Raw genomic sequence first — 13,551 nt, forward strand, 5'->3', positions numbered from 1 at the left:
ATGAATAAAAAATAGGAGTGCTGGTAAACTACTACAAACATCACAGTGAACGCATTATTGTGGCCAAGATAGACACGAAGCCGACGCCTACCATAGTAGTACAAGTTTATATGCCAACTAGCTCCACAGATGACGGAGAGATTGATGAAATCTATGATGAGATAAAAGAAATTATTCAGATATGAAGGGAGGCGAAAATTTAATAGTCATGGGTGGCTGGAATACGATAACAGCAAAAGAAAGAGAAGAAAATGTAGTAGGTGAATATGGAATGGGGGTAAGAAACCAAAGAGGAAGCCACCTGGTAGAAGTATGCACCGAACATAACATAATCATAGCGAACACTTGGTTCAAGACTCATGAAAGAAGGTTGTATACATGTAAGAGGCCTGGAGATACTGGAAGGCTTCAGATTGATTATATAATGGTAAGACAGAGATTTAGGAACCAGGTTTTAAACTGTAAGACATTTCCAGGGGAGATGTGGATTCTGACCACAATCTATTGGCTATGAACCGTAGATTAAAACTGAAGAAATTGCAAAAAGGTAGGATTTTAAGGAGATGGGACCTAGATAAACTGACAGAACCAAAGGTTATAGAGCGTTCCAGAGAGAGCATTAGTGAACGATTGACAGGAATGGGGGAAAGAAATAAAGCAGAAGAAGAACGGGTAGCTTTGAGGGATGAAATAGTAAAGGCTGCAGAGGATCAGGTAGGTAAAAAGACAAGGGCTAGTAGAAATCCTTGGGCAACAGAAGATATATTGAATTTAATTGATGAAAAGAGAAAATATAAAAATGCAGTAAATGAAGCAGGCATCAAGGAATACAAACATCTCGAAAAGGAGATCGACAGGAAGTGCAAAATGGCTAATCAGGATATGCCTAGAGGACAAATGTAAGGATGTAGAGGCATAAATCACAAGGGCTAAGATAGATACTGCCTACAGGAAAATTAAAGAGACCTTTGGAGAAAAAAGAACCACTTGTATGAATACGAAGAGCTCAGATGGAAACCCAGTTCTAAGCAAAGAAGAGAAAGAAGAGAGGTGGAGGGAGTATATAGAAGGTCTATACAAGGGCGATGTACTAGAGGATAATATTATGGAAATAGAAGACGATGTAGATGAAGATGAAATGGGAGATTTTATACTGCGTGAAGTGTTTGACAGAGCACTGAACAACCTAAGTGGAAGCAAGGCCCCGGGAGTAGACAACATTCCATTAGAACTACTGATAGCCTTGGGAGAGCCAGCCCTGACAAAACTCTACCATCTAGTGAGCAAGATGTATGAGACAGGGGAAATACCCTCAGACTTCAAGAAGAATATAATAATTCCAATCCCAGAGAAAGCAAGTGTTGTGAAAATTACTGAACTATCAGTTTAATAGGCCACGGCTACAACATACTAACACGAATTCATTGCAGACGAATGGAAGAACTGGTAGAAGCCGACCTTTGGGAAGATCATTTTGGATTCCGTAGAAATGTTGCAACACTTGAGGCAATACGTACCCTACGACTTACCTTACAAAATAGAGTAAGGAAAGGCAAACCTACGTTTCTAGCTTTTGACAATGTTAACTAGAATACTCTCTTTCAAATTATGAAGGTGGCAGGGGTAAAATACGGGGAACGAAAGGCTATTTACAGTTTGTACAGAAACCATATGGCAGTTATAAGAGCATGACACTGACATGCCGTGGGGCATGAAAGGGAACCAGTGGTTGGGAAGGAAGTGAGACAGGGTTGTGGCCTATCCCCGATGTTATTCAATCTGTATATTGAGCAAGCAGTAAAGGAAATTAAAGAAAAATTCGGAGTAGGAATTAAAATCCATGTAGAAGAAAAAAGAACTTTGAGGTTCGCCGATAACATTGTAATTCTGCCAGAGACGGCAAAGGACCTGGAAGAGCAGTTGAACGGAATGGACAGTGTCTTGAAAGGATGATATAAGATGAACATCAACAAAAGCAAAACGAGGATAATGGTATGTAGTCGAATTAAATCGGGTGATGCTGCGGGAATTAGATTAGGAAATGAGACGCTTAAAGTAGTATATGAGTTTTGCTATTTGGGGAGCAGTGATGGTCGAAGTAGAGAGGACATAAAACGTAGACTGGCAATGGCAGGGAAAGCGTTTCTCAAGAAGAGAAATTTGTTAACATCGAGTATAGATTTAAGTGTTAGGAAGTCGTTTCTGAAAGTATTTGTATGGAGTGTAGCCATGTATGGAAGTGAAACTGGACGATAAATAGTCTGGACAAGAAGAGAATATAAGCTTTCGAAATGTGGTGCTACAGAAGAATGCTGAAGATTAGATGGGTAGATCACATAACTAATGAGGAGGTATTGAACAGAATTGGGGAGAAGAGGAGTTTGTGGCACAACTTAACTAGAAGAAGGGATCGGTTGGTAGGACATGTTCTGAGGCATCAAGGGATCACCAATTTAGTATTGGAGGGCAGCGTGGAGGGTAAAAATCGTAGAGGGAGGCGAAGAGATGAATACACTAAGCAGATTCAGAAGAATGTAGGTTGCAATAGGTACTGGGAGATGAAGAAGCTTGCACAGGATAGAGTAGCATGGAGAGCTGCATCAAACCAGTCTCTGGACTGAAGACCACAACAACAACAACATCAACAACAACTGTATCTAAATTTTGTGCTAGAGTACATTTTCGCTGGAGGCCACGATTTTCGAGTTATTCAAGAAAAACGCATTTCATTGTCACTTTAATAGGTTTTCTTGAATAATTCGAAAGTTACGGTCTCCAGTGAAAATGTATCCCAGAACAAAAATTCAAGTATATTAATTTTTCTAGAGGAAGCTCCTGTTCGTGTTTTGTGTAGGACTAATAGTTCGTAGATAGTAAGCGAGAGATAATAAAAATATTGTACTTGGTATTGGAAGGCTTTACAGGTTGCATAAAACCCATAGATAAAGATAGATGAATCACCCTCTATGTCACGCTCTATTATTTGCTTATTCAGGTAAAATTTTAAGACTTTATTTTTAAGTTTAATTAATTTCAATGTGTGTCAACGGTCTATTATTAAGGTTTTATTTAATTTTATTTTTGTATCTGAAGATGAACATTAAATATGCTCAAAATTTGTTATTATGTAACTGCTGTAATAAACATTTTACAAAACAGTGATATAGTTACTTCTCTCTGAAGGTATGTCATCCATTAGTAGATTTGATGAAGCATATACCCTCTTCTTTCCTCTTCCTTGCTCGTAAATGTTTGTAGGGCTACGATTGTATACGAGGGTCGTCTCCGCATTTGGGTGGCGTGCAGTGGTTTAGACAACCTACACGCCCGGCGCCCGGCTTGCCCTGCAGCCAGACAAGCACTCCCCTCTCCCGAGAACCTGCGAAATCAAACTTTGCAGGCAGACACCTACGCTGGCCGTTTCATTGACGGCCGCCCTGTATCGTCGTAGCCGGTTCACTCACAGGAGTGGAACTCACACACAACACCGGTGTCGAAACTACCACAAGCTCAACAGGCACCCTCCCCGCCCTCCTGTTGTCACAATTCCACTTCCTCGATGGCCACCGCCATCTGTCTTGCAGGGCAAGAGAGAGATCTATACGGCCATCACAAACATCGACCTCTTCAGAGCTTCACCTTCAAACACGTATGTTCTGTAGCAGCGATGGCGAGCCATGACAGAATCTCTGACCAGAGAGTTATTTATCGTTGCTAGTCTGCGCCTGACCGCGCGAGAGTTCAGTTCAGTTGCGAGGCAGTTCGAGAGTAGTAGCGCATGCGTGATGACATAGTTGCGTGTAGTAGCATTTTCCACCACAACAGCATGAAAGTCAACCGGTTAGAATACCTAACCAACAATGTAATGCACAAGGTCAACCAAACTTTAATGTTTCGCCGCGTGGACGTATAGTCCCAACTGCAACAAATAGTAACGCATGCCGGCAAGGAAATAATTACGTGCAGAAAACACAATACTTCGCAAAATTATCCACAAGAGCATATTCTCATGAATGAACCCGACAGTAGGTATCATCCAGAGTGTAACACGTCTGGAAGAAATAATAGAACAGTTCAAATAGTAGAGATGCCGCAACATCCTCCAGAAAATAATAACACGTCAGATAGGATTTGACTAGATACTGTACAGGTCGCATCTTCCAGTAACACAAGCACTACTTTAGACACGCAGAATGTTATTCACGAAAATGTAATTACTTTTGACGTCATCAGAGACACTCTCGTGCAGGAAAGACCAGTTGTTAAAAAAATTATTTCACATCCTGTCATCGAAATTAAAATTGGTTCATCGAAATTTTCAGCGGTAATCGATTCTGGATCACCTATGTCAGTAATAAATGAAGAAACTTTTAACGAGTGTAACAAAGAGAATACATATCCTACATTACCTTTAGGCAAAACGAAAGTAAAAGGAGCAGTATCGAGTAAAGGAGTAGACGTTAAATTACAGACACATTTATCATTTTGTATTGCAGGTCATACTTTTCACTCAAATTTTTGGATTGTTCCTTTATTGACAACAGACGTTATTTTAGGAACTAATTTTCTCGTACAACACGACGCAGTGGTTGATTTTCAAAATTCCTATTTAATGTTGAAGGATGAAAATGTGCAATTGGCTTTAGAATTTCAGCATTCTTTATCTGCGGAAGAACAAACAATTAATCGCACAGAGGTCATTTCCGTAACACGTAACATAAACTGCAATTCCACATTGTTCACAGATACGTACGTACATAACTATAACACTCCAGACGAAGCTGACTACGACGTAATGCAAATGATTTCTGATAAAGTTAAACAAAGCAGTGCAAATACAGACGACGAACGCACGCAACTATACAAAATTCTTTTACAGCAAGCTCCAGTTTTCGACAACATTCCTGGTACTATGTCCGGTTTTATGTATGAATTTCAAGTCAAACAGCACGACACATTTAAAGCCAAGCATTATCCCTTTCCATATATTCATAGAGAACAAGTTAAGAAAGAATTGCAAGCTATGCTTGACCAAGGAATTATAGAACCAGCAGTTAGTCCGTACATAAACCCGCTACATATTGTTAAGAAAAAAGATGGCTCACTTTGCCTCGTACTTGATTCACGTCACATTAATGACATAATTATTAATGAAACAGATCGACCACAGACATTAGAGGATCTTCTACAGAAATTTCACGGTACTGCTATTTATTCTACATTAGATTTGAAATCGGGATTTTGCCAAATTCAGCTTCATCCGAATTGCAGAAAGTATACAGCTTTTCTCTGTTTTGGTGACTTTTATCAATTTTGTAAATTACCGTTCGGATTAACTATTTCTTCTGCAGCTTTTATTCGCGGTTTGAACACAATACTTCCGACAGAACTTAAGGACAGAATTACGACGTACGTAGACGACATTCTTATCGCAGAAGCTAACTGGTCTGAACACAATAAGATTCTTGAACGACTGTTACAAATGTTTCATGCACAAGGACTCACAGTTAATCTCAGTAAATCGCACTTTGGCAAAACTTCCATAAAATTTCTTGGACACGTAATTTCAGCAGAAGGCATTGCGCCAGATCCGGAAAAACTTCAAGCTCTACGTGACATTACTGTTCCTACGACAAAGAAACAATTACGCAGTTTTTTAGGCATAATTAACGTTTTTCGTAAATTTATTCATCACTCTGCTTTAGACACACCTAGATTATGCCAATTAACAGGTAAAAATGCTATTTGGTTCTGGGATAAGAAAGCACACTCTGAATTCGTGAACCTGAAACATGCTTTGTTGAATGCTCCACTTTTATCGCACCCAGATCTTACCAGAAATTTTTCCATTGCCACCGACAGTTCCAACACCGCTTTATACGTACACATTTTTCAGGAAATTGAAGAAGATGGCTCTACAGTAATCAAAAACATCGCATTTGCAAGTCGCATTTTGTCACCTGCTGAACGAAATTATTCCGTTACAGAACTAGAAACATTATGTGTTGTATGGGCTTTTACGAGATTCAGGCATTTTCTTTATGGCAGACACACCACTGTTTACACAGACCATAGAGCTATACAATTCTTACTTTCGGCTAAATTCACTCACGACAGATTAAGCAGATGGAAACTTTATTTACAGGAATTTAATTTTACAATAGTTCACATTCCCGGCACACAAAATGTTGTAGCAGACGCACTATCCCGTTCTCTCAGCAACAATCAGCAAGACGTCGCAACCAACTTCTGCAAAGCAATTTCAGTGTTATGTACATTCAGCAAGTTGCATTTGAAAATTTTATTTCGTCGTCATTACAGGACATAGCAAAAGAGCAAAGTAAAGACAATGTGTGGAAAGAAATTAAACACCTTAGGCAAAATAAGAATAATGTTACGATTAGAAACCATTACACTGTACGCAATGACATTCTGTTTCGCCGCTCTCATCCTGACAGCAACAATTGGTTATTATGCATTCCTGACGAACTGGTTAACAAATTAATCTGGTACACTCATTTAAGTTACGCACATTACGGAGCATGAAAATGTTTTCTTATACTGAGACAGAACTGTTATTTTACCAACATGGAGAAACGTATACGACGAGTTTTAGCCTCATGTAAAATCTGCCAGAAAGCTAAGTCAGACACAACTTCACATATTCCTCCATTATATCCCATTGTACCTGTTAAATTGAGACACATCGCCGCTGTAGACATTTTTGGTCCGATTCCGAGAACTAACAGAGGTTTTTGCTACATCTTTGTCGCTGTTGAACTCACTTCAAAATTTGTTACTTTCACTCCGTTACGCAAAGCTACTGCTAAAACTATTTCGAAAGCATTTGTAAAACATTTTCTATTTCATGTAGGGCATGTGATGAAAGTAATTTCTGACAATGGATCACAATTTCGTTCTGCTATATGGACACGTATGTTACGAACTAGAAACATTTCTCCGATCTATATATCCAAGTACCATGCTTCTTCGAACCCCTGTGAACGATTAATGAAAGAAATTGGTAAACTGTGTAGAATATACTGCCACAAAAGACATATTGACTGGGACACACACATATTATCATTCCAAGATGTAATTAATTCCATACCAAATGAATCCACTATGCTATCTCCGTCTGTTATACTGAAAAATGCTGAACCACCTAACAAAATTAAAGAATTAGTAACATTTCCTGCATCTCGTCGATTACGACACCATGAAATAATTAACATTGCGCTAAACAACATCAAACGTGCCGCAGAGCGCCGGGGAAGACAGCAAAAACAGGTTTGTACACGTCGAGACTTTCACGTGGGACAGAAGATATTAGTACGTACACACTAATTATCCAGCAGAATAAAAGGTAAGTGCAGTAAATTTGAACTTCTATACGCAGGTCCATATCGGATTCGCAGCATTCCTCACCCCAATGTTGTACACGTCGAAACTTTGAGAACCAGAAAATCGAAAGGAAACCAACACTTATCCAATATTAAACCCTTTATTGAATGAAGACCTTTTGTGATTTAGCATACTATGATGCCATTTACTAATTTTTATATGCAATTATATTGACATGACTACTTACTGATGATTATCGTATTTTTTTCTTGGCAAGTGCCCGGCAAGGTAAGGTTAGCAGGTCGCTTTTCTTGTCGTTACACATCAGACCGTGCACATTTTCCATTTTTTTTTGTGTGTATGATTGTTTTCCTGTTTTGTTTGTATACGTTATGAAATAGCTAAGACATAGCAAACACCAGTTGACTTTGACATTTTTTGCTTTATGATATCTCAACATCGTGACTATTTTTACATTTTTTGTTGCTGCATTGTGATATTCTCTGTACATTTTTGCCTTTGAACACTGTCTATGCTTTTGATATATTACCTTTTCTGTCATGTTATGCTGTATGCTTAATTATGTCACCATAAACCAGTCATTATTTAGTGGGTATATGATTTAAATGCAAGACATTAATCTTTGTTCATCAATTTCAGAAAGAAATGATGCGTAAAGGAAATAAATTAAACAGAAATGGGAATGTCAACTACGGAATAGACGAAAGAAGATACAAAAACCTTATGAGGAAGAGTAAATGGATCAGAATTAACAAGGATTAACAACAATATACTATACACATTGTAGAATAGCAGTCTTAACTAATTTTTTCTTTCAGAATACAAGGCGATTGATGCAGGCTGTCAGACAGAACTACACATCTTAGTTTTAGTGATGAAATATGCTAGAGATAAAGAATAGTTGTGTAATGAGTAATGAAGTGATTTTTTGCAGATGATAATGAGTGATGATGAATAATGATGAAGAATATGATAATATGGATAATGAAGTTTTTCTTTACAGGTGATGATAATGATGGAGTTATGATAATGACGTGATGGATAATGATTTTTTTTTCTTTACAGATGAGGATATTGTTGAAGTTATGTATTTATGGTATGTAGTTATTTAAGTATTTGTTGCAGTTTGCTTTGACAGCAGGTGTTATATTGCATAGTAGGATGACGGAAGGTTTTGGAAAGGACAGCTATGGAACACATTTTTATACACATTTCACTACCTGTTAATTCGAGGTTCACTACTTTTCAGCATAGTATGCGTTTCTTCTTTCAGCTCAATAATCCATTTTGTCTATTTTCCAGGCGAAGCCTTTCATGATACTTACTAAACCTGTTACTTATTAAACCTGTACTAGTACTTGCATTTTTTTTACCCAGTTGTGTCTATCATTTATAAATGTGATCACATATACTTCCTTGTTTCATAACCTTGCTACAGCTGACTCATGACGAATGACGTTACACATTCTTCATTTACAGGAACAACCCAGAAGCAAATTTTTTTCTTTTTCTCTCCTTGCTTTCCCTTATGATTACCCAACGCAATGAATTGCTAACAAAAAAAAAAAGAGTGTGTATCACCAGTTCCAAATAATGCTACCCATTTAACAGAGTTCTGAATAATACTGAATAATGAACAAGGTTTTGTACTATTCAATACTTGTTGGCCACTGAGTGCCAATAATTAGTGTAACTAAATGATTTATGTTAATACTATACCATTCATTAGCTCCTGTTCTCAATGATGACTTTTGATGTTTTGTAACTGGCCACTGAGTGCCACTAATTAGTGTAACTAAATGAATTATGTTAATACTATACCATTCATTAGCTCCTGTTCTCAATGATGACTTTTGATGTTTTATAACTGGTCACTGAGTGCCAATAATTAGTGTAACTAAATGAATTATGTTAATACTATACCATTCATTAGCTCCTGTTTTCAATGATGACTTTTGATGTTTTGTAGCTGGCCACTGAGTGCCAATAATTAGTTTAACTAAATGAATTATGTTAATACTATGCCATTCATTAGCTCCTGTTTTCAATGATGACTTTTGATGTTTTGTAACAGGCCAATGACTGCCAATAATTAAAAACGTTGTACTATTCAATACTTGCTGGCCACTGAGTGCCAATAATAAGTATAACTAAATGAATTGTGTTAATGCTATGCCAATAATTGACTCTCCTTTTCAATGATGACTTCTGATGAACATTATTCTGTCATACTAAATATGCTTTGTAACTGGCCGAGGATTGCCACTGTTTATTGTAATACGATTACCCATGATGCCAATAATTGCTATATTCAGTTAATTTTATGAACATTATTCTGTAATACTAAATACATGGTACAGAAATGTTCAATAACTGGGCTATGAATGCCGCAAACTACTAATGTAATTACTAATGAAGACTAGTATGTGACTTAATGTCCTTCACCTTCTGAGCTAACTACCCTGAATTACTGCAATATCCATTTGTCCTGTACATCCTCCTGATCATGGAGCACTATATTTGGTTTTTGCACTGATTATACGTTGGTGTGCCTTGTAAGAGTGTGGTGTTGACACGACATGCTGTCCACCACCGTGAGCGATGGAGACGTTATTATGGTCCCACTGTTTGGTGTACCTGATGTACTGCCAAAAATGATAACAGGGAATATTACTACGACATTTCAGTGTCTTGGCTACGCTGATAAACACTTATGGGAAAAGAACTTCAGATTGTCTCCCTTGGTGTTGTACTTCTGTGGAAAGATATGGACTTTCAGTGCAGCTGCGTGCAACCTAAAGTGCTACAACCATGATGCAATCCTTCCCTTTCCTATCCTAATTCTTGTAACATAATGAAAATCATTTTTTTGCTAACATTATTTATATTCATGACCTATATTTGATGTGCACTTATGTCATGTGTTAATATGTTTTCTACTGAACTTCAGTGCCTGTGCACTTTTCTCATTTTTCAATATGATTTGTACTCATTCTGTATACATTTTGTGATTTACTGATATGTTCAATACTTCAGTGCGTATGCACTTATGGCATTTGTACTCATTGTATATACATTTCCTCATTTGCTGATATGTTCTGAACTGCAGTGCATGTGCACTCATGTCACTTGTCAACATGATTTTTGCCATTCTGTTTATTTGTTCTGAAAATGCTAAAGAGTTTTTCAGTGCGTGTGCACTTTTGTTATCTATCAAATAATTTGTATATACATTTTTCTGATTTGCTAATATGTTTTGTACTCACATTTTGTCATTGTCTAATATGTCTTGTACTTGATGCATGTGCACCATATTTCCTTCATGTTCTATATTTGTATATATGCTGTAATTGTAAAGTTAATTAGTCAAAAAAAAATTTGTTGCTCATGGCAAGTCCAAATGATTCACCATCGCTGCCAAATATTTGCCCCCCCAGTGGAGGGTTATGAAACACGTATGTTCTGTAGCAGCGATGGCGAGCCATGACAGAATCTCTGACCAGAGAGTTATTTATCGTTGCTAGTCTGCGCTTGACCGCGCGAGAGTTCAGTTCAGTTGCGAGGCAGTTCGAGAGTAGTAGCGCATGCGTGATGACATAGTTGCGTGTAGTAGCGCGCGCGAGATAGTTGCAGTTGTGTGTGAGGAGTCGGCGGGGGTCGACATGGGCCTCTGGTCAAGATTCAGGACGAGGTATATTTATTAAATAAGGTAATGAAGCAGCATTGCGCTCATCTGATAATGTAATGCATCTTAGGTGTAATTAATTTGTTCAAGAATAGCCCCAATAATAATTTTGTTTTCAAACCAAGCATTTTTAACAAAACAAACATTTTATTGAAAGAAAATTTCCCATGCATTTCCTTAAAGAAAAAATTTACTTAAGTTCAAAGAATTTTTGCGATGCATTTCCTCCAAGCTATGGCGAAAATAAGAGCAGATGCAGTTTTACTGAGGTAAGAATTTGAGTTTAATTAGGGCCTAAGATCGACATTTCGGTCTATTTGCGTTTTCATTGTCACTGAGATTTCATTTTTTATTGAATTGACTTTCATTTTTGTGGGGAGTTTACATTTGGGTCAGATTGCTATTTCTCATTTAATTGTCATTGTCAATAAATTATTTTATTTGGTGGGAGGTTACACTAGGTTCTATTCCCATTAACATTAAACTATTCTCTTTTTTTATAAATTCTCCGGGGAAGTTACAACCTTGCGGCAATGATTCAACACCAACCGAGAGGCCAAATCAGTAGCGGTTTCAGTCGCAACCCTCACGTGGCATACGGCTCGTGCTCACTCTTTCCAGCTATCGAACGGAGTGGCTGATCCCGAAATGTCCGAACAAATTCGGCCTAAATTCGCGCAGTAGGAGGTGGATTTCACAGCCTGCCATTGCAAAAAGTGTACACCCAGAATCGAGAGAAATTCTAACAAAATAGTCACAGATGATGAGGAACGTGCCACTATGTTCGGCTCTCGGATGCAACTGACACACGGTAACGACTCTCAGAAGCACAGCGGAAAACCGATGGAGGTCACTCTGTGTCCCTCAGGCCACAATTTCACCCTTTGTTGTTTTGCGTGCCACTATCACAGCACAGGCTTACATTGATGTTTTAACCACGTTCTTGCTTCCCATTGTTGAAGAGCAATTCGGGCATGGCGATTGCATCTTTCAACACCATCGAGCGCCTGTTCATAATGCACGGCCTGTGGCGGAGTGGTTACACGACAATAACATCCCTGTAATGGACTGACCTGCACGATCATGACTTAAATCCTATAGAACACGTTTGGTATGTTTTGGAACGCCGACATCGTGTCAGGCCTCACCGACTGACATCGATACCTCTGCTCAGTGCAGCCCTCCGAGAAGAATGGGCTGCCATTACCCAACAAACGTTTCAGCACCTGCTTGAACGTAAGCCTGCGAGAGTGGAAGATGTCATCAAGGTTAATGGGTGGGCCAATACCATACTGAATCCCAGCATTACTGATGGAGGGCGCCACGAACTTGTAAGTCATTTTCAGTCAGGTGTCCGGATACTTTTTCAGTGGCTAGCACACTAGACTCGCATTCGGGAGGACGACGGTTCAATCCCGCATCCAGCCATCCTGATTAAGGTTTTCCGTGATTTCCCTAAATCGCTCCAGGCAAATGCCGGGATGATTCCTTTGAAAGGGCACGGCCGACTTCCTTCCCTAATCCGATGAGACCGATGACCTCGCTGTTTGGTCTCCTTCCTCAAACAACCGAACCGAACCGGATACTTTTGATCACATAGTGTATGTGAATACGTCATCCAGTGCGTAGAGGATGTATCTAATACATGCTGTGTGTCAAGAAGTGCCGGCCGGGGTGGCCGAGCGGTTCTAGGCGCTACAGTCTGTAACCGCGCTACCGCTATGGTTGCAGGTTCGAATCCTGCCTCGTGCATCTATGTGTGTGATGTCCTTAGGTTAGTTCGGTTTAAGTAGTTCTAAGTTCTCGGGGACTGATGACCTCAGAAGTTAAGTCCCATAGTGCTCAGAGCCATTGAACCATTTTGTCAAGAAGTACCGTAAATGAGGGCATGTAAGCAAATAGCAATAACGAAAATCATGTAGCTGGGCTGCGTCCGAGGTCCATAATTAGTATTATGGCTAGGGGATGGCACAGAATTTGTAGTATCTGTAAACCCTAAGGGTATACGATGATCTGGCTTCATATTAATGCAGCAGATAGTGAAATGTTAAATGGCTGTATAATTAATGAGATCACAGGGGGGATAAGTTACCTGTAAGGTTTGGGGATAATGGCTTGGCTGTTACAAGCTGATATACTATAAGCGCTTACATGCCAATATATACACGCTTTATTTATAAACTAACCAAATTTGTAAACTGAAATCTCTTCCTCTGTCTCCCCTAGACTTATAATTCACCGTCAAAAATGCTAAAAAATTATGGTTAGCTGACTAATTGGTCATTCATAAAGTGGGGTATCTCTTTTTATTTATGTAAATTTGTAAGTTTTCCTACATACTAAGCTTTTTATCTTTAACAGCTTTATGAATAATTTCTACTACTGGATGCTTAGACGTGCGAAGATGGTTTCAAGCACCGTACCAACAAGAGATCTTTCATCGCTGCTAATGTTGTACCAGGATACGTTGCAATCTACTACCAAGCCTTGAACGAACTGGA

General features: G+C 38.7%; 1 protein-coding gene across 1 annotated transcript in view; it reads right to left on the reverse strand.

The window, feature by feature from the left end:
- The window catches only part of LOC126262978 (uncharacterized), a 266,768-nt gene that overhangs the window by 218,756 nt on the left and 34,461 nt on the right, over positions 1-13,551 (reverse strand). The gene's annotated exons all lie outside the window — the stretch shown is intronic.

This window comes from Schistocerca nitens, chromosome 6 (assembly GCF_023898315.1).
Source record: "Schistocerca nitens isolate TAMUIC-IGC-003100 chromosome 6, iqSchNite1.1, whole genome shotgun sequence".
Lineage (NCBI taxonomy): Eukaryota > Metazoa > Arthropoda > Insecta > Orthoptera > Acrididae > Schistocerca > Schistocerca nitens.